The 21,697-nt window shown below is 36.3% G+C and overlaps 1 protein-coding gene across 4 annotated transcripts in view; it reads right to left on the bottom strand.

The window, feature by feature from the left end:
- Nucleotides 1–21,697, bottom strand: part of chrm3a (cholinergic receptor, muscarinic 3a) — an 81,501-nt gene that overhangs the window by 24,288 nt on the left and 35,516 nt on the right. The window contains exon 3 of one of the 4 annotated variants that reach the window (XM_044135710.1): nt 9,263–9,328. The exons of the other annotated variants lie outside the window; for them this stretch is intronic. The gene's annotated coding sequence lies outside the window, so the exon portion shown is untranslated. The remainder of the gene's footprint in view (nt 1–9,262; nt 9,329–21,697) is intronic. 4 annotated transcript variants of the gene reach the window in all.

The following is a 21,697-nucleotide window of genomic DNA, read 5'->3' as shown; positions in this document are numbered from 1 at the left end:
TAGCAATCAGCTTGCGCAAAACAGTACTAGTCTCTAAATGCTATCTGTGAATATGTGTAGAATCTGATATGTAGTTAGAATTACATTAGCTACACTTGAGGTTTACAAAATTTGTGCTTGTAAAATTCGTTATTAAACGTGAACTCTCTATTTTTAGACTTTTGAAATTTTTTCAAAATGTTAAACTTGAATTTTTTTTTTTTTTGTGAACTCATTTTAGCCAATTCTATTTTATTCTTTAATGTTATTTATCTTATGTTTATTTATTATAATTTACTTTCAATGTAAATAACCATTATTCTTTCATTTCTACATTCTTGCGGCTATAAATTTAAGAAAATCCTGCTCAAGGATTCAGTTTTAAAATATGCAAAATATCTGATTTTATGAAGAAAAAAAAAAAGTCCAGATATTTACGCTGACAGATTTTGTTGTGATTCTCTTTTTGGGGGGGTTACATATAGCTCTCACACTACCAACTGTAGAAAATATACACAATAATACCACTTACCGTATGCACCTTGCATAAGTGAAATTAGACTAAATCTACTTATCCAAATCACATATCTCACATATCCAAGATTCTAATAAAAAACAAACAATTATTATTTTTTTTCTTTCTTGCGTCATCCTCAAATGATCATCTCAGGATCTTCAATAATTATCTGCAAAACATCAATACAAAACCTCAACCATTGTCAGCTTAAACAGAAACAGGATCATTACACATCAATGTTTCTAGATAATGTCCAATACATCCAATACATTTCTGGAATGTCTGCCATTTTTCATTTCACAAATCCGTTTTGTAGTAGAGATGTATCTAAATAAGCCAGAATTTCAGTGCTGCAAGTTGTAAAATTGGCAGAGCCTTTGAATTTTTTGAAATGTCACATCCATTAACTTAATCTAGTTGTCGACATTAACACTGACGAATGAGCTCTGTTGACTGTGTGGAATAAAAAGGGGAACGATGACAGGCTGCCTTGGTGGACAACAAAAGAAACGTAGGCTGGTGTGAAATGACAGTAATGTTGTTATTTGCACTTTCTCACTTCTCTTCTTAACACGGACATACATATTGTTATTATTAGAGTTAGCAAGGGTGATCTGTTAAATCCGTTTGTGTTAAGATTTGACAATTATCTAAATTCTGTAATTTAAAAAAGGGGGAAAAAAAGGGCAACCTGACCTTTTGTGGATTTTGTGATATCTGGACTCTAAAAAAGTGTGTAAATAACAAGCGCAAGGGGAGTTATGGAAATCTGCTGCGTTTTAAAAAAGCATAAACAAATATTTAAATAAACCCTCCAGTAGGAAACCACTTACTCTTTGGGTATTGATTCTTTTTTTCTCTTGGTATCATGGAAATATAAGTCACTAAAGACGCATTTGTGACAATGTAGCGACTTGTTTTAAATGGAACATGGCTCACCACCCAGGAAGCAAATCCATTAGGAGACACTGTGTCATTCTAATTCAGTAAAAGTTTTCAGTTTTTTATCTGCATGGTAAGTCAGAACAAAGTGGGCACTGGAGAAAACCTGGAAAAGACATAATGCCACCTGTTTAAATAGGTTTAACAGGCAAAAAATAGAAAACCAGGATGGGGGCAAACTCTTTTTCACAGCACTGTTTTTATATTTGGCACGAAAAGTCTATAAAAAGTCCATTACATCAAAAATAACAACTGCACTAGGCAACAGACACTGCATATTCAACCTGATTAGAAAGTTAGCACATTAATAAAAATAAACTTCGGGACACTGCGTGCTGCAATAAGATCACATCATGTTATGATTAGAGACCAGGTCAACCCATACAACCTCTGTAGCTTCTAGGCAGCCATCTATTATGTCAGCCATTCATGCTTAAAGCCCTCATGAACTCATTGGGATATGAAACCAGTGAAGCTCACTCAGAGCTACAGCATTTAATTTACGTGAGCCAGCTTGCTGCCAGTTAGATCATAATGTGCATTGTGTAACAATAACATTGTTTCCTAGGGAACAGAAAAAGAATGAGATTTTTCCATCTGGTTTGAAGTTGTGTTACTTCTTCCCCTCTCCTGTTGTTGTTACACAAAATGCAAAGTATTGCAGCACAATAAACAACAGCTCGAAGTTTCAAAGTGGCTTAAGAACCTATTATTATTATTTATATCTTGAGAATAATTAATTATTTGTAGTTTGTCAGACATTTGTTCCTATTTGGTAAAAGTGATGATCATGATTCTTTAATTAACTTACCAGTTAGATGATATTCTTGTTTAACAGTCTGTTATGACATTTTATTAACCTTGCGGAAGTATGTCAGTACTGACTAAACTCTGCTTTCCTCTTATTTCCATGCAAATAAGATCATTGTTACAATGTCAAAGTAAAAATAGACCAGGGAAATTAGTAAAATTTGCTTTAAAGCTCAATTCAGCTGTTAATCAGCTTTTGTGTTTTGTCTCTTGGTGCTGTGTCGTGTTTTTTACTTTGCATTAGACTCTTAGCTTACAATCAGCATGATCCACCTGCACAAAGTGAAAATACCTGGTAATATGATCAGTGATATATATGCATAGTTAAGCCAAACTTTATTCATCCCTCTGGTATTTTTTGGTTTAAAATTATTTTAAAGCTTGTTTCTGAAAGGGAAAATGACAAGTCTATATTTAGTGATAGTCTATGAGATTGGAAGGTCTCCTTTCCTGTAGCTCATTACTCAACGACAGCATCTGCATTGTGCAGCAAAACAAAGGTGTCCTAAATAATCTGCAACTTCTGATTATTGGGGAATGAGAGATCAGTTTAAATTGTTGAGCTTAAAGTCAAGAGAAACATTTTTTGTGAAATTTAGCAAAATGACAGGGATGCATTATTCTCATTGACTAACCTTCTCTGTTCAAAGATAATTTAAAGCTCTTTTTGTTTCTTTTGCATAACCTTCCCAAATGTTTGCTTGTGACAAATGGAAGTTTACACATTTGGTTAATTGCTCAACAGAACACAGCTTAATGATGAACCTCCAAAAAAACAAAAAACAGAAATGGAGGCTCTCACCTTTCACCAGCACAGGGAGCTGAATATATATGAACACTATGCCATTTAATTTTTCAAAGATAATTTTACAAGGCCCTACTCTTGTTATTTTTGATTAATGGACTATTGTTTTCTAGTGAGTCAAAGTCAATAGAAGTCTGAGTTAAAAAGCTTTATGAGGGATTTAATTAACAAATGTTGAGCTCCAATCTTGAGTCAATGTCTGTTATGACACTAATGTGTCGATAAATGACACTGGATGCCATGAGAAGCTGAAAATGTATTTTCTGTATAATCCACCTCCTTGTGTCTGACTAGCAAAGATAACATTACATGAAGGGAAATTAATTAACTTTCACTGATAAACCCTTTGCGACTGAAAACCACAGTTCCCATGTTTGCTGTGTGCTCAGTCACACTACTGATTATCTTATTTATCTCACCAGTCTGTACATGTTGGTAGGTTTTAGTGAAGGGTTTTGCCATGAATTAGGTAACCCCGTTTCATGGACTTCACCCTCTTTTTCTCCCCATCGTCAGCTACTGAGTTAGTATGCTCTGTTGGAAACCAGATAATTGCAGCTCAAAATCTGACCCTATGTGCCCTGTCCACTCTTGTCACATGCTAAAAGAAAGATACTTTGCACACTTTCTGCCCATTTTGTTAGAGGGAAAAAGCTGAAAGGCAATTTTCTCAACTGTTTTACGCATTTCTAATAAAAAGAAAGAATAAGGTTGGGGAGATGTACTTATTGACTTGATCAACACAATAAAAATATTGTGATGGATTTCTTGCACAAATTGAAGTAATTTGTTTTGTCTAATTCCCTACAGTATGTCATAACTGCACTATATGCTTTTATGACACTTTCCATTAGCAATCAGGCATGAAGCCAAAACGTTTTACAGCGTCTGCAGTAACTCTGACTGATGGCACACTTTGTGCTAAAGTAACATTTTCACTTAAAAAGACAGCATAAATGTGCCAGTATGTTGCTCTCCTCTGTGCATTTATCGTACTTTATACAGACACAAACATTTATAGAAATCCAGACACAAAACCTTGTGGGTTGAAAAATACAAAATACAATCTGCCAAATTAAAACTATTTGAATGAGTCACATTTATGACTTTGGTTTGCAACAAGTATCCCTTTTACACAAGTTTAATATAGAGGGAAAATTGTGAGCAATGCAACAAACATATCTGCATGCAAACATTTTTTTTTCCCCTTTTTGTTGTGATACTAATATCTTTATTTAACAACATAACTTTTAAAAAAATACAGCTTTTATGAGGCTAATCTTAAAATGATGATTTCCAAAGTACTACAATCCAGCTTCAGATGCCAGTGGCCACTGCAGATTTGCTAAATCTCAAATATGTGCACCCCAAACAAAGGCCTGTTCAGAAAATAGCTATTTGTAACAACAATCCTGTTCAAACAAGTCTTGCTTTTTTAAATTTGTTTCACATGAATAAAAATGGATTTTTGATGCACCAAAACAACAACATAAAAAAAATTAGCCGATGGCTTTGACCAGAAATCTTATTCAACTACTTCTCACAATAATTCTGCCTATTTGTTATGTAAAATACACAGAAATAAAAGTCAAATTATCAAAAACCAACACCAAGATCTAGCAGATCATGACATGATAACAAACATTCACTAACTAATGCAGATTATTCACATAAAGCTGAATAATCTCCTTTATCATTCAAATTTATGTTGAATAAAGCTGTAATAATTCTGGAAATGATTACATTTCCAGAATGTAATAAGAAATGGAATGATAGCATAATGACACTTTCAAAACAATCATAATTACAAACCCAGACAGTTTGCAGATTGAGTGCTATTATTAAACACAAACGCTCTCACTGTCTTCATTTGCTGAAAATGAAGACAGTGATTTGCATAACAAAAAAATCTGCATAACAAAAAATAGGATGATTCTTGAAATTACGTTAGGACAATTAAACAAGATGTAGAAACTGAAGGAGTCCGTCTTGGTATCTACCAGGGGAAACAATCCTCTTAAAGTGATATCAGGGAGATCAATAAGTAGACAGGAGCCCAACAGTACAGAGTGACACACATCCAAACATGACAGGAAACTGTTCGTCTGGGGTCACTCAAAGGGAGTGTCTGCTAAGCAGCGGACATCACAACTCATTGAGCATATAAGAGGAGTTTGCCCCATAAAAAACAAGCAACTCTCCTGCAGCAAGTTTCCAGAACGTGATCAGAAAAAAAAAGGAGATAATAATATAATGACACCTGCGAGATGATGCAACTTCAATGCAATCCATAAAAGATCCTTTCAAATTATACTGATGGGGGAAAAAAGTAACATGCAAACAAAAAATTACCCAAGAGGGAGACATTTTAGGTAGAGCAGCAAAATCCGTTGCTGGTTTCCTTTTCTCTCCTCAGAATTTCCAAGTTAGGCTTCTGACCAAACAACAACATCCATAGGGCAATTTCCAGTTGGATAATAAATCACCCACTCCCCAGAGACATTCAAACATGCATTCATGATGGATAGCTGGGCTGTTAAAATGTGAAAAGTCAGAGTAAGAATGGAGAGCATTCAGAGTCACAGTGCCAGGAGGCCTTTTGCCAAAATGAAAGTATGAGCTATCATGAAAAATAAACTTTAGGGTAATAGGTAATGAAAAACTTTGTTGCTCCAGGTAAAAGCAATGATGAACTGAAGAGATCACAAAAAAACTGGCTTTACAAAATGTAGAGAGATAAAAAAAAGGGGGGGCAGTGTACACAGGTTACAACTGGAGAGGACAAAACTATAAGGAAGCAGAAGATTCCAGAAAAAACAAAAGCAGCCATGCGTGACATTAGCGAGAAAAAAAGACATGAGAAGAAGAGAGATAAAATATAAGCATCATAATAGCGGTTATGAGCTATTATGAAGTGAGGTGATTATGTCGTTGTAACATCTGAGTGGGATAGACAAGTATTGGGAGCTGCATAGCAGCAGGAGGGAGGGAGATGGAGGGATGGGGGGGGTTGTTGGAGCAGAAAGGCAGAGAAAGCATCTTCTCTTGTGAGGTAAATTGTCTGTGACCGGTTTGCGTGTCCATCATCTCCCTCTGCGGTCTAATTACTGCCGGTTCCACCTGGCTACACCGCTCCCTCCTCCTCAGTGCACAGCAGCAGTGACATACGACCACAATGAGATTGAGAGAGGAAAAGTTAGTCTTTTCTTCTTTGATTAATTTTTCACGCCAAGGTGCAGAAAAATAAGTTCAAATATTTAGTTGTAAGATCCTCCAGATATTCACAAGTTTTGAAAAAGCATTGCAACCCCAGTAGTCAATAAATCTAAAGCATTTAAATGGGATGTTGAGAACTTCCATGAGCATTTTACCTTCAGGGTGTTAAAGCTGCTGAAGTACAGGCTTGATCTTAATATTGCTTAATCTGATGCTATCACATTAAAAATATTGTGTGTGCACTGAAGAAACGGAAAAAAGGCCACTTCACATGCCAAATGACTGATTTGTATCATCATTCCACATTTTATTGAATCAATTTAAAAAAAACAAAAAACTATATGGTGATGTAATGGCGACAGTAATTTTCTCTGTCCTGGTGCAGTAAAAGGCATTTTACACCCTTCAACTCAATTCCCATGTACTCTACATGGGGAGCTACTTCATCTGCATGACAGACAGAAATCTCAAAATTGTGCTTTAATCATTTATATTTAGGCCCACCCAAAATGACATAGCTATACACAAAGTTGAACCCAAAACTTTACTTTGAATGGAATACAGAAGATAAAGGTAGGATTGTACTGTAGCTTTATTGACTTAGAAGAAAAAATAGAACAAAGAAAATTAAACTGCTACAGGGAACGAACTAAAAAGAAAACCAGAACTTAAAAGACAGACGTAAACAGAGGAAACAAATTGAAAATGAAACAAGCAAGACAGATAAGAAGGAATTAAAAGATCAATTCAAAAACCATGTAAAATACGTAATTTGACTGAAAATGTGTATGGACAGGTTTAGATATCTAGCAAAGCTTTTTTCTACATTCACAAGAACAAATTTACACCTTGGCATGCTTTAAGCAATCAAAATGATTTCCAGAGCAGTTTTTGATTCAAAGTTTTTTTTTTTTAATAGGTCATTCAACTTAATCTAAAAAGAAAAAAATCAATTATTGTCATATAAAACGAGTTATTTGCCCAAAACAAGTCAGACAGAAATATAAAGAATAATGCCACAAATGTATTGCAACCTGCACATACTTACTAAGTTTCTCATCAGCAAATGTAATCCTAATTCTAACTGCTGACATGTCAATAATGTAATAATCAACTAAAAGCTGAACGTACATATTGAAGGATTAACAAGACACCAAAGAAAACTGTCAGCTCAACAATCTCTCACCACCTGTTTCTTATGGAAATTTCTTTTTAAAAATATATATATTATCAGCTTGGATGTAAGAAAGGCCTCCCCTTTGCACATCCCTTTTAAAACATTCAGAAAAAAAAAAAAAACTTGTATTGTGAACTTACAGAACTGCTCCTAAGATATGACATAGTGAAAAGCCCTTGTCTTAGTATCTAATAAAAATGACTTTCCTCTCTCCTGCTGCAGAAAGCTGAATAATAGAAGTGCGAGTCTCTCTTCATCAGGCAACACATTTCATCTCTCGCTTCAACCCCACAGCCAATTTTAATGCTATCTGTCAGATTTATTCAAAATAGATTATGGAAAAAATACAGACCAATACAGTGGCTTTGACATGTGAAGTCTTTGAAGCACTGACGCTAACCATAAGAACAAAAATATCATGACCAATGCTGCTTTTAGATGTTTATGACCCATATGGTAACATATGCAGGAAGGTGGGACAGACTCTTCAACATACCAAGCTAGTAAAGCAGCACCTTCTTTCACATAAGTCTGTAAACAAGAGGTAATTACAATAGCTTTTTAAACTTGAACTCTAATTGCACAATAGGGGATCATACTGACAGCAACAGTGTCCTTAGTGGGCTCATTATTAAGAGAAGGTGATAGTTAGCAGTCCACAAAACCCCATACACTTCAGATGAATGACAAGTGGTCCACATCAAAATGCACAGCGAGCCTTTGTTTGACAATAGAGGCTTTGGCAGTCCCACTTCAAAACAATCACCCAATTACAAAACCTGACAGCTTTGACTGAGTGCCTTTATTATAACACCAAAACTGCCTTGTAAAATTAGATAACAGCAATAGTTTAATAAAATAAGAAGAATGACTGTTGTAAACCTCATTTGGTCAAAGAGCCTTTTCAGTTATGAGCATAACACAAGTAGGAGGATTCTGGGAAATTATGTTGAGGTGAATAAAGCAGAGGCAGAAACTGAAGGAATCTGTCTTGGTATCTAAGACCAAGACAGGGGAAAGAAATCTATCACCCTCTTCAAGTAACAGCAGGCTGATTAGTAAGCAGACAGGCTTCCCAACTATGCAGAGTTACACACATCCACCTGGAGAAACCTTTGTGACGGGAAACTTTTCGGCTGCTTTAACAATTGTTCATCCAGGGTTTTCCGCAATAAGCGCCCGCTAAGCAGCGAACATCACAACCCCCTGAGCCAGGCTTCGCTCACGGAGCACAAAAGAGTAGTTTCACCCAGAAAAAAATGAGCACCTCTACACAGAATGGTGTCACTTCAAATACAAGCTGAGACCATTCCAAAGGAGAGAGGATGGAAAGCTACTTTAAGAGGAGGGAATCCATTAAGGAAGCTACAGTGATGACACAGCAGTCATTCTGGGTAAAGCTGCAAAAATAAAACGGTCTATAAACATTGTCTTTAGAAGCATCGCTCTCAGTAGCGCAACAGTTGGGTTTTGTGCTGACAAGCATGACTAATGTAGATCATTTTTGTTATAATGTTGACAGTACAGTGCATTGCAAAAGTATTTTTTGTGTCTTAAAGCTGCAGCATGTAAATTTAGCAAAAATATGTTTTTCGCATATTTGTTAAAATTGTCACTGTGTCGTGACAGTATAATATGAGATAAATAATGTGTGAAGAGATCTAGCTTCATCACCTCCTCTGGGATTTCCTATTGCCGTCTACAGAAGTACAGCCGGTCAGAAACAACCAATCAGAGCCAGAAGAAAGGTCTTAGCATTGTCAATCATCCTCATATACACGCTGCTCAATGTGCGAAAGTCAGAGAAACAACTCACCAGGAAAACTGTTTCTCAGCCGTCATCGGTAGCTATGCTAACAAGCCAGAGCATTCATGGCAGGCTCTGTTGGGAAGAACCAGAAGAGAATGATTTGTTTTCATAGATTATCTGGCTCATGTTCTACTGTCAGGTTATAGCGACAGCTTCCACAAATATGTAAAAATGACACTTTTATAAAAGTAACGTACTGCAGCTTTATGCCGCACAATTCCTCTACAGGTCTTGTTTTCTTTTTGGAGTTGATGTCAAGCTGGAAGGTGAATGTCTCCCTTCTCTTCTGTGTATTGGAGGTTTAGCAGCTTTTTCTCTTATGCCTTCGATGGAGAAGTATCCCCCGAAGCATGATGCTGCCACCACCATGTGTCACTACAGTGTACAGATTGTGTATCCGCGTCAATGCAATGTACATTTTTATATTACAAATAGGCCTTTGCACTTGTTTTTGTGTCTCCTTTATAGCTTCTGGGAAACTGTAGAGAGGACTTCTCCTACTTCCTTTCAAAAATGACTTTCTTCTTGTTAAAGGTAATTTTTGTAGAATCCATAATTAACGTGTCAACAGATTTTTCCACCTGAGATGTGGCTCTTAGCAGCTCCTACAGATTTACCACATATCTCTTGGCTACTTCTCCTATTAATGGTCTTGTAGTCCAACTTGTCACATATTGTGTGAACACATTAGAAAAGAGTATTTTAATGTGTTCGAAGCTTAAAATATGGTTTTATAACCTTACCCTGACATAACTTATCTAAAACCTTTTCTTCTAAATGTGTTTGGTGTGTGTTTTTTTTTATTTTGTTTGTTTTTTTGGTCTTCTTTGTTCATTAATATTCCTTTACACACCTCCAAAGCATTCATAAGACAGATTGAGTTATGCTTTGATTAAATTACATCCAAGTGGAAATCTATGCAGTGGATTTTGTTTTCATGTATCCCAGTAAATAAACCAATTTCCACATTTTTGCTTGTAGAAATGTTTTTGAAGCCATATGTCATTTTCTTTCACTTTGCAATTATATAATTGTACTATGCTCCTCTACCACAGAAAATCACCTCAAATTCTACTGAAGTTTATTGTTGTAGGGTACATGAGCGATGGCTGTGCATGAAGGACACAGAGGACAGGCCCAGATGGCATTCAGTGTATTTTTAGGTAGTCTGTCACATTAAATTAAAATAAAAGGCACTTAAGTCTGTGATAGTAACATGACAAAACATGGAAAAGTTCAAAGGGTGTGAATAATTTTGAATGTGAAAACTGTGCAGCATAATGCTGCAGTACAATTCTTTTTATAAAAGTGTAACTTGGTAACTACAGTTCGCTGGTTTTGAACAATCACAAATGCAAAGCACAACAACATAGGCTTAGTTTTACTTCTGCCTGCTGGAATCCCATTTAAACTCTCGCAGCATTATGTAAAATGTCAAGTAAAGGACCTCAGAGCAGTTGGGAGAAAACAAACCTGTCAGGCATGTCATGGCACAGTTATGTCGTGCTGCAGCTCAAATTAATTCCAGCAGATATGGATTCGTTAAATAAGATTCTGCTGCTGGTGTCATCTAGCATGCTCCATCATAAAAAAAGACAAGAACCCACTGACAAAGAGCTGTCAGTTTTAACATGCATGCCTTTTAATTTAGTTTCCAACAGAATTTGGTAGAGCAGACATTTCCTGCAGCACGACTCTGATTTCACACTCTTCTTTGCTCTCTTCTCTTTTGCTGTATCTTTTTAATGTTTTCTTCTACCATCAACTGTCCTAAACATTTCCCAAAGTTTTGATTGGATGTGTTTCTTTCAAAAAAAAAAAAAAGTTGAAAGTTGGGAAAGAAGCCAAAACATTCGACTTTACAGACAAAGTTTTGGCTGCAGTTATAATGAAATATATCTCAGCATCAGTATTTAATCAACTCTTCATTATCCCACTCAATCACAGTTGTAAGTACAGAGAAATGTTTTTATGCTTACCCCTCCAGCTTCTTCACAAGGACACATTCATTAGCATGGTTCACTTAGCGTTACCGGTTTTTGAATTATGTTACTTCAGTAAAATAATTAACACCATGCCACTGCAAACGTTTCTCGGTCAGCGGCCACACAGAGGTGGCTGTCAGAAAACCACATCAGATCAAAGCTCATTGTCTCGGCTTTTCTCTCCACTGGCAGCAGGTGCGGCTGTGAAATCGACCAGACACCATTCACTGCAGCAGGTCACGTTGGAAAAGTGATTTTCTATTTTGTGGAGGGGACCCGAAAGCAGAGAAGACCTGAGTGCAAAAACAGACATTTACAGCATGAACAGGGTGTATCTGGAGAAACAAAAAAAAGAAAAAAAAGAAAAAGGAATGGTTTGTTTCATTGACCGTAATCTGAAGTGAATAGAATGAGGCTAGCTAAAGCAGGCTTCATTAGGGGTAACCCATGTTTGGATGGAAAATTCATCTTGCAGCCAATCTATGTAACCTACCTGATTATATTTATCTAGATCTACAGTGACTATCACAGGCTGGGTCATTAGAAGGAAATGTGAAAAAGGTCAGAAAATGTCAGAACTGAGGTCCAGCGCCATCCCTTTAAAGGAGAAAGCTAGAAGATTAAACACCCATTTATTTTCTAGTCTGAAGAAACCAACGATATCATGCACATGTTCCTGAAATGTGAATCATTACTCCTCTAAATAGCAGTGGAAACTTGCATTTTATCAGAGGTTCAAGGTTCAATGTAATATTTCTTATTAGATTTAATAAGAAATATTCAGAATCTATCGACTAGTAACAGAATGATCAAGGCAAAACCATTAAAATCTATAGATACATGCAAACTATTGCTTGTATGCTTTGTCTTTCACTGCCTTATAAAGATGCATAATTTCAAGTAAATTACACTATCTTTAATTTTTTAGGCATTTGACCATGTGACATTTACAATAATCAGCTGAGCCATGTACTATTTTTGGATATGCATCAGAATTTGTATCATATATCCCTGAAATGCTACACTACTATATAATGAATGTAAGCAGCTCACAAAACCTGTACCAATAATAACATAACTTAATCTAAAATCTATAGTATGCAGATACTCTTTCTGCACTACAACAGTTTTTTGCATCTCCATATGCTGAACTGCTCAAATAATAACAGCACAACCTAATATTTGATTTATTTTCCTTATAAATGTATATGGAAACATAAATCTAAAAAGAAAGAAACAGCCCTCTTATCGTACAACACTAAATTCTTCACCCTCCATCCAAATACAGAAGGCGGTTGCATAAAAGTGAAACACTTACTTTATACGTGAGAAAGAACTTGATGTCCTACAAAACATTTCATTTTTTCATGCTTAGTCTGATTTAACACGTTTTTTCGACACACCAGCAAATCCGGTGAGATAAGAAACAGTGTGACGGTGCTTAACAATGCGCCATCTTGTAAACAGGGAAGTTGTGTTAAATAAGTAAATCTGTGCAAATGTTATACAGTGAACACTGTACGAAGCAGAGACACTTTGATTGTTTGTGGAATTGCATAAAAATTCTTTATGGAAGGCAACCCAAAATATGTGTACAGTCACACTGTTATCGTTTACTCCCTACTTTTTTATAGCTGCATGAGATTTATAGAATCATATCTTCTCAGAGTGTACACAACTCAAGTGAGGAAAATCTATTTGAGGTTTATTCAGGGTAAATTCTTTATGCCTCAGGCCATAGCACCGGGAAGTTAGCAGTTTTTTTTAAATGAACTACAATCCACTCACAACTTCAATTTTCCTGCTGCTATGTCACCTGCCGTCTCTCCAGATGGTTTACTTCGTATCAGAGGCATTCTCCTCGGCCTCATGTGGCTGGAATCTGTGTCCCTTAGTATTGGATTGGGACCAGTAATACACTCCCTGGTTCTATAATGCTGATGGAAGGTTTTCTTTGCCATCTGCCAGATGAGAATTTCTGAGCTTATCTGTACATCTATTCCTGCCTGATCTGGGTGTGCAATATGTAGAGAAAGGGAAGGCGAAGACAACGGGAGGAACAATGACTGTGAGACTGAGAACAGGTACGGGATGACAATCGTTTTACCTGCTGCCATTTCTCTGAATAACAGACGGGGGAGAAATATCATAGAAATGTCAGCGACTGGTCTGAGTCTTTCTTCAGAAATCTACTGGGATAAGGAATAATCCAAAGAATTGTGTCAATCTTAAATTTCAATTCAAACCATAATCAGGCTAGTTGAATTTCTCATTTTAAGAAGATCGTTTTTAAAATCCCAAAAGTACCCTGAACTGATCATGAATATTCAGGTCTCAGTGAACTTGAACTGACCTCAGTCTCTCTGGGTGAAGTAAAAGCTAAAAAGCAGATGTGTTTGACGAGGCACAACTCTCCAAAAGTAAGGCAGACAGTATGTTGCTTGCACACTAATTATCAGGTGGGGTCGGTTTGCAGTCTATTTAGCTTACTATATGAGTGAAGCTCTAATGGTTAGGACCATTGAGGATTTAAATTTATTTTTTTACTAAAAGCATTAGCTAAAACTAACTGTGACAAACAATAGATCCTGAAGGGAGCACAACCCTGCAGAGAGGTTAGAGGGGAACACGTTGAATCGACAAAGAGTCATTAATTGTGGGGAGGGCGGCATTTTTGGCACCGATATTTCACTCAGGAAATGACCGTGAGCATTATTGCACTCCACAAATCACTATGCCACAGACAAGCGGCTGCAACACTTCAAAGTCTCTGTGACATAAACAATTAATTATAACTACAGAACAAGATAAGTTCCATTAAAAGTTACAGTATTAAGCTTATTATACAAAACAGCAAAAACAAAAAGAAAGACATGTAAGACATGTAAGATGGTGTAAACTAAATATTTGATAACAGGATATTTTGAAAAAGAAACTTCTGGATAATGATAAGCACAGCTGATATGAAAAATTCTTTTTTGAATCTACTTTAATTACCTAATAGATTATTGAAAGAAGCATTTTTTGGTCCGGTGGGAAAATTATAGCTCATGATGTTAAAAGTTATTTAAAAAGAACCACAACCAGGACTCCTAAAAGTGCTGCTTGTCGGACTTCAAGGCGTTCACAGCCTAAACGTTTGGTCCACAACATTTAACATTTAGATGAATTTAGCATTCTCAAAATTAAAAGTTAATTGATGATTTTACAAAGGCAAAGATTCTGCTTTCACATAGAATAAGATGGGTTTGGAAAGCTTTTTCTCTATTAAAATTATATGTTTGACCTAAAAAAAAATTCTCAGAAATGTCAAACTTTTGTGAGACAAAACAGCAAAAAGAGAAGCTAGAACAACACAGAAGAAAAAAACAAACAAACAAACAAACAAACAAACAAACAAACAAAAAACAAGGAAGTTCCCCTCTATGTGATTTATCAGTGATGGTAGAAAGTATGAGAGATTCTCAGCATGTAGCATCAGTCAAGCAGCCACACTCATAGCAGGTACTTAAACAGCAGAGCTACAAAATCACAAAACAGCAAACTAATGCATTATTTAGATGAGGTGAATACATTTGTTGTAATAGGGAGCTTTATTTCTGCTAAGTAATAGAAAAATGGGATGATCTGTAAACTACACTTAATTCTTCACAGTAGAGAATCGAACTTGTTATCTGACAAAAGGTTTATATTAAGAGAGGATGTCATTGATAGAATGTGGTAGTAAAGTGGTTTAAATCACATTTCATTTGGTTCTGTGCTTGAATACAAATTGGTAAAAAACCGCTAGGAACAACACTGTTAGACACATAAAGCAATACAATACAATGCAATAATTAGTAGGTAACACATATTTACAGTACAAAATTGATTATCTAAAAGATGTCATTAAAAATCACAAGTACATATATGTTTTCCATTTAGCTATTATTTGCTGAAAATGATTTTAAATGTATATTTTAAGAACAGTACGGCTTAGTAATACTGCTTGAGCAAAGAATGTGAATTCCTCTTTCGGAGCTCACAATTATCCAGGAAAATAGAACATCATTTCCTCTGATGAGACAATTGAGGAGACAAAGGATTGTCAGGGATAAAAGCCTGACTGGGGAACAGATAATTGGTAGCATTAGCTTTACAAGCTACAAGCTGATGCAAAGAGTGGAAAAGTAATCCTTGATTTTCTGTACAGTGGAGAGATACAAACAGCTACATTACCTTTTTAAACATGATGGATGGACTGTTAAACAGCTAAGTTAATGGCTGTTGCCACCAAAACTGACTATTCATCAACATAAATGTAGATACAATGGCACAGTAGGCTGCTGACTCATTTATTAAATTTAATCTTCCAGATTCTTCAGCGCTCTGCAAATTTCAGAGATAGAGAGGCTGCGCAACCCAATCATTTTCCTTGCTAAACTCCATTTTCCGTGCAAACTAATGGCAAATTACTTAAAACATTAAGCTTTATAGTTTGTACATTAGAGAAATTCTGAGGGGGATCATGTTAATGAGAGTGCATTTACTCCCCCAGCTGCTTCAAAGTGAAGCCCACACAGGTGGGTTGATACTCCTGCTCCAAGTCACACAAAGCAAAGGGGGCTTGAGGGTTTAGTGCAAGGCCAGTAGACGTGTGTGCGTGGGTGTGTGCGTTGGCGTGTGTGTCTGTGTGTAAATGAATTAGATGTTGGCGTGTGCGTGTGTGTGTACTTTTGCAGGGTCTGATCAGAGTGCTTCCAGATGCTGCTGCCATTTACTCCCCTGCCAATCAAAAGCCACAGCAGAATGGCAATTCCTCAGAGTCCCAGTGTACCGCCACTCTACCCGTTAGTCAGCAATACTTGAATCCTCTGCTCTGATGGCAGATGAAGCATCTTAGCCATAAAAATTAATGCATAACTCTAAATAAGATACTTCAAGAAAACTGTATTTTACAGATAGCTTAGCAGAGCTAAAGGCAGATTCTGTGTACCCTCATGCCCTTGGATCACAGATTATTCATTGTATAAAAATTACATTGACCGACTGCATTGTTCTTTAAGATTAATTGGTATGCAATTTTAAATTTGTACAGTATGAGCAGTAGAAGCAAATACTGTATTCAAATAATATGTTGGTATCAAACAGACAATAACATCTGAGCAGGCTGAATGGTTTTGTTCACTTCCTCCTCTGCCATTAGCAAATTACTACCACAGGCAGACTACAATTCTAAACCAGAGCAGAAAATCAATGACACCGTTCACAACTCCTCCGTCTGTCCGCTGACTGGCCCAGTTGAAATTCAACAGGATAAATCAAGTTCAATAGGAGAAACTCCAGACAAAGAACTGAAGCGAGACGAGAATCAAGAGGAATTACGTTGGAAGACAATGGCCATGCTATGCTTTTGACTTTCGTCCATTAAGTCTTATGCCTTAATCCTAATTTAGCTTTATTCTTTTCAACATAGAGAATAACATCAGCACTAAAAATAGTCAAGGTGCAAGTTGCAATCCTCTGCTTTCATTTATGAGCAACAATGAAAGCAGCAGAGAAACCACCAATCTGGCCTGATAGATTTTGATTGTATTTAAAGACTATCGTTGTGAATTGGGGAATTCACAACAATATGAACCTTCACAGTACAAATGTTTTGTACTTTTATTTCATTAATGAAATTTAAATAGGTCTGTAATGACTCATTATTTTATTGAGTGTAATATTTCAGGTGCTGAAGTTTCTGGATTTTTACTTAGAAATATTAAACAAAATTATTAGAGTAATTCCCAAAGTATATCTATGTCTCTTAATTTTACTTAAGATTAAGTAAAAATGGGGGGAGAAAGTCTCACGTCAAAAGAATTGTGGACAAAATATTGTCCACAGCTGAAGATATTGTAATTTTCAGCAAAAGATAATATGTTTGGCCATAGGGAGAACATTTAGATTACAAATCATGTGCAGGTCTCATATTTCAAATGTTCAAACTACATGCATACAGGTTTTCCTGGCAACAGCAGAAATTGCAGTTTTCCAGGAGCAAATTATTTTTCTATACTCTCATCTTGCACAGAAATGACAAGAATTTAGCAACGTGTTCAATTTAATTGGAAAGAGCTTCACTTAATGGGAAAAACGAGGTCATAAAAGTTGTAATTTTAACCATTAGCTGCAGCTAGAAAAGACATTTAAAGAAAACCCATCAAGAAGCTGTCCCGATGATTAAAATGTGGTATTAAGTTATGTCCAGCATTTCTGTCATAGAAAGAATACAGTTCGTCCTGAAATTAAAAGAAGGAATGTTTGAGGAAAATTAGAAGAAACAGAACAGAAATGGTTTATCTAGGTGTATATATATATGTATATATATATATATGAAAAACATCAAATCCTACAGCAGGAGTTGCCATCTCCTGTCCTAGAGAGCCCAAGTCCTGCAACTTTTAAATCCCTCATCGCTTCAACAAACCTGGATCCGATGGCTGAATTACATCCTCGGCATGTCAGCAAGTTCTGCTCACACGCTGATGAACCATTCGTTTGACTCAAGTTTGTTAGAACATGGATGCCAGGAGAAGTTGTAGCACAGTTTCTCTCGATCACTGAACTTGTAAAACTGTGCAATAGCAGGTAGAGATAAAGGAATAAATTGAGAAAAATACGCACAAAAAAAAAATAAGTTGCTTTTCTCCAAAAAGAAATATTTTGATTTTAGGACATTTTTATATTTGGCACCAGCTTGTCATTTAACATTTATCATTGTTATAGAGGTCAAATGAGCTCCTCCAGTGCTGACCTTTTCGCTTACAGATTGTCACACCGTAAAATAAGCGTCTTTCAGGTCATGACCTCTTACATACTGGGTTAATTGAAAAAAGTTCCATACAAACTTGATAACTGCTATGGATCCAGTTTTGTCTGTACTTTTTTCAAAATGATGATCCACTTTTCCCAACGATGAGCTTGAGATACTGACATCATCTTTGACATTTACACTAATAAAGGCTTCGCCCAACAATCCCTGTAAATGCCACTTGATTGTACCACATAAGACATATAGGCCACCTGGTATTTTCCGATTCTCATTATTACAAATTATTGTTTCACCTGCAGTCTGACACCAGGACAAGAGGTCATTCGTTACCAGTAACCATCCATCTTTTTGTGTCACTTATATATCAAAGTTTTGACAAAGTACTAAATAATAAATTGCTTTGGGTTTGCTGGGTTAGGTGTCATCAGTGCCAGAAAACCATCTAAGTTCATATCATGGAGACATGCATCCATCCCAATTGCATTGCTGATTCTGGCACAGATTAGCATAGCCTGTAAAGAATTGCTGATATCACTAAAACAGGCTATACTAATTAAAGCCAGAATCATCAATTTTGATCTTCAGACAGCTGGATTCCTAAAACAGAAATGTTTCGCTGCAAATGAGGTTAAAATTAGAAACAAATAAACATTAGCATCAGAAACAAGGTGGTAATGTCCAAAAGGCTGACAAAAAAACATAGAATTTACTCATTTTCTGAAAAGGGGGAAAAAAAGTACTTTATATGGTTTTAAATTAAACAATAATTTGTGTTTGTAAATCCCTCTATGAAATTAAACACATGCTTACACATAATTTTGGCTCATAGAACACCCCACTTCCACCCCAGAATAAGTAGACTGCTATCAAACGGGAGCCAAATCCGGGGATTACAATTTGCACAATGCATCACACCAGAATGACACCCAATACACAATGAATGGCCTGGTAAAAGAGAAATGAAGGAAGCAGAACAGGGAACAAGGTATAGGAGACGAGTGGGATAGGGCAGAAATGAACATCCAAGATGAAAATTAGAAATGTCCAGTTTGACAGAAAAATAAATGAGAGTTTGTTTTGAGAAAAAGATAAAATAAATTCTCATTTAGACCACCAGCTCAATAACAATACAATTGTCGGATAACAAAAAACCCCAGCAGAATGTCCTATATAGGTGACCGAAGAGAGGACTTACAGTACAGGTAAACAAAAAATTATTAGAATTAAGTTACTTCTCTGACTTTGAGTCTGAGACTTAAATGTCAAAAGGATGACGTTCCCTTTGTTTGGCTTGGCTTGTTTATGGAATAAAACACCTGGGATTTTGTCTCTTGGTCAAAGCTGGAAGTCTAGAAGCTTAACTGCCTCTCAGAGGTTAGCAAATGTGGAAACTGTCATAATCTATCATCGCAATGATGCACATCCCAGAAACAACATCCAGGAGATACAGTTCAGCAATTCTTCACCAGCCTACTATGACGCATGGCTTGCTATTTATCACAGACTTAAAAATTGGAAGATTCTTGTGCAGTTGCGTATTCCAAATAATTAAACTGCTTAGACAGAAGTTCAAAAGATAAAATGAAGAAGATATGACCATTAATTTTCAAGGTTCTGTTTCATTTATCTTTTCTGACTAATTTGGGAGAAGGTGTAACCTGTCAGACCACCAATTTTCAAAAACACACACAAAAAAAAAACCCCTCATAAAAGCGCACACAGGGTAAGTGTGACCCTGCCGGACTGCGCACAGAGTGAAAAACTTTGAGTTTTCTGTAACAAACTTTGAGTTTCCTGCACAAGTCGTCAAGGCTGTGGTGCTTCACTTGCCTTATCCTGGCTACTCCTGAGGGAACACAAAGAACTGAAATGTTTTTGGCATAATTTTCAAAAATCAGAAAGGGTATTTCACTCATTAACTATCAGGTCAGCTTTGAGTTTCAGTTGTTGGTTGCATGTGCCTATCTGTCTCTCTAATGTGCCCTCAACTAAAAAAAACAGAACATACTGCACTCAAAGCGATTGGCGCAGGTCAAGGTAAGGTTTGCTTTCTTGACTGCACTCACTGCTACGTCCACAGTAAAATGTTTAGATATTAGTCATATATTTCAGGACCTTTGATGGTTTGACTAGCAAACAGCAATCTTCATTGCTCACTTCATTGAAGTCCATTGGCAAACCAAGGCTAACTGTATCAGTTCAACTCAATGACACAGACCCATCTTCCCTCTTGTTCTTGATTTTGGTTCACCAAGAGTGAAAATCTTTACCAGTATTATGAGTTCTCAATTAAGATTCCTCTATGAAATAAAATTTTTATAAAAATAAAAAAAACTAGGATAAAATATTATAAAATAAAATAATATTGTAGATATGTGTCTTGTACAGTGTTTGCATAATTATTCATATCTCTCAAAATGGTTCTGCCATGATACAAGCACAATGCTAATGCATCTTAATGAGAATTTATATGGTAAACCAACACAAAAAGGCTTATAATTATTGCCTTGTAAATTTTACAAGTAAAATTTTGATAAGTGTGTATTCATCCACTCTTATTCAAAAAATGTAGAATCACATTTTAGTGCAAATGATGCCATGGGCTTTTAGGTTTCTGCCATCTTTGCCCATGTCTAGACTGACATCTGTCTGCATTATTCTTTGAATGGACAGAAAAACAACAATTTCTTCATTTTTGCAGTGGAGTAGGATTTAAAAACATTGTTAGTGAAAGTCTTAGCTATCATCTCCAATAAAGGAGATGTTAGCTCCTTTATAACAGACAGGTCAAGTACTTCACTCTTAGACCATTTGTGCTCAAATATTGAAGCTTGACAACTTATGTTACAGCAGTATCTAGCTGCACTTTTCTTTTAAATCTGTAAACTCAAAAATGTGACGCTAGCATGGATTTTTCTACAGGTATATATTTTGTGTGCATTCTTTCTTTCTCCTTTCCCTGGGTATCAGATCCAGACCTTCATCTTTGCTGCTTATCACAGTGTCTCCACAGCATAACTCTTCAGTTTGCCAAGTGACTCCACCAAGGCTGTCACACTTTCAGCTCTATGGCATTCACCCACTCAAACCAGCAGCTACTCCTTCCTCTCCCTGCACAACAGCCATACCGTCCAGCTCCACCAAACGCAGTTCTTTCCATCTGAATTACTACTTATGCAATGCGAAGCAGGATTATTTTTCTCCCCCCAATAATGTCCTGTTTCATCTGATTGTTTAGACCAGAGCCCAAACCACATGCTTTCCTGTTTATTACACGTACATTTTCTTCACAGTTTCATGTATTTGGAATCAATGCAATTCTCAACAACCTGTCTGCTATAGACTGTGCATGAATTAGAATGTAACAACCATCCCACATGAGGCTATATAAGTATCCTGCTTCAAACTAAAAGTAAGCACTAAAATCATGGAATAAACTTTTCTCTCTAGCTGGCAGTGTACAGTGACAACTTGTGTCGCCTTATAACTTTTAGTGTTAAAATAACACTTGCAGTGTGATTGAGTCACCAACGGCTAATAAAATGTCCACGTTAGAATGAAGAACATCACTATAAATTAACCCCTGAAATTAGCGGTTTGGTGTTGGATTAAATTATTCTGTTGTGTAGTTTCAGTTTCCATGACTGTAAAGAAAAG

The sequence above is a fragment of the Gambusia affinis genome, linkage group LG13, assembly GCF_019740435.1.
Source record: "Gambusia affinis linkage group LG13, SWU_Gaff_1.0, whole genome shotgun sequence".
In the NCBI taxonomy this organism is placed as follows: Eukaryota; Metazoa; Chordata; class Actinopteri; order Cyprinodontiformes; family Poeciliidae; genus Gambusia; species Gambusia affinis.
The sequence above is the reverse complement of the archived record's forward strand: the minus strand, read 5'-3'. Positions and strand labels throughout refer to the sequence as shown.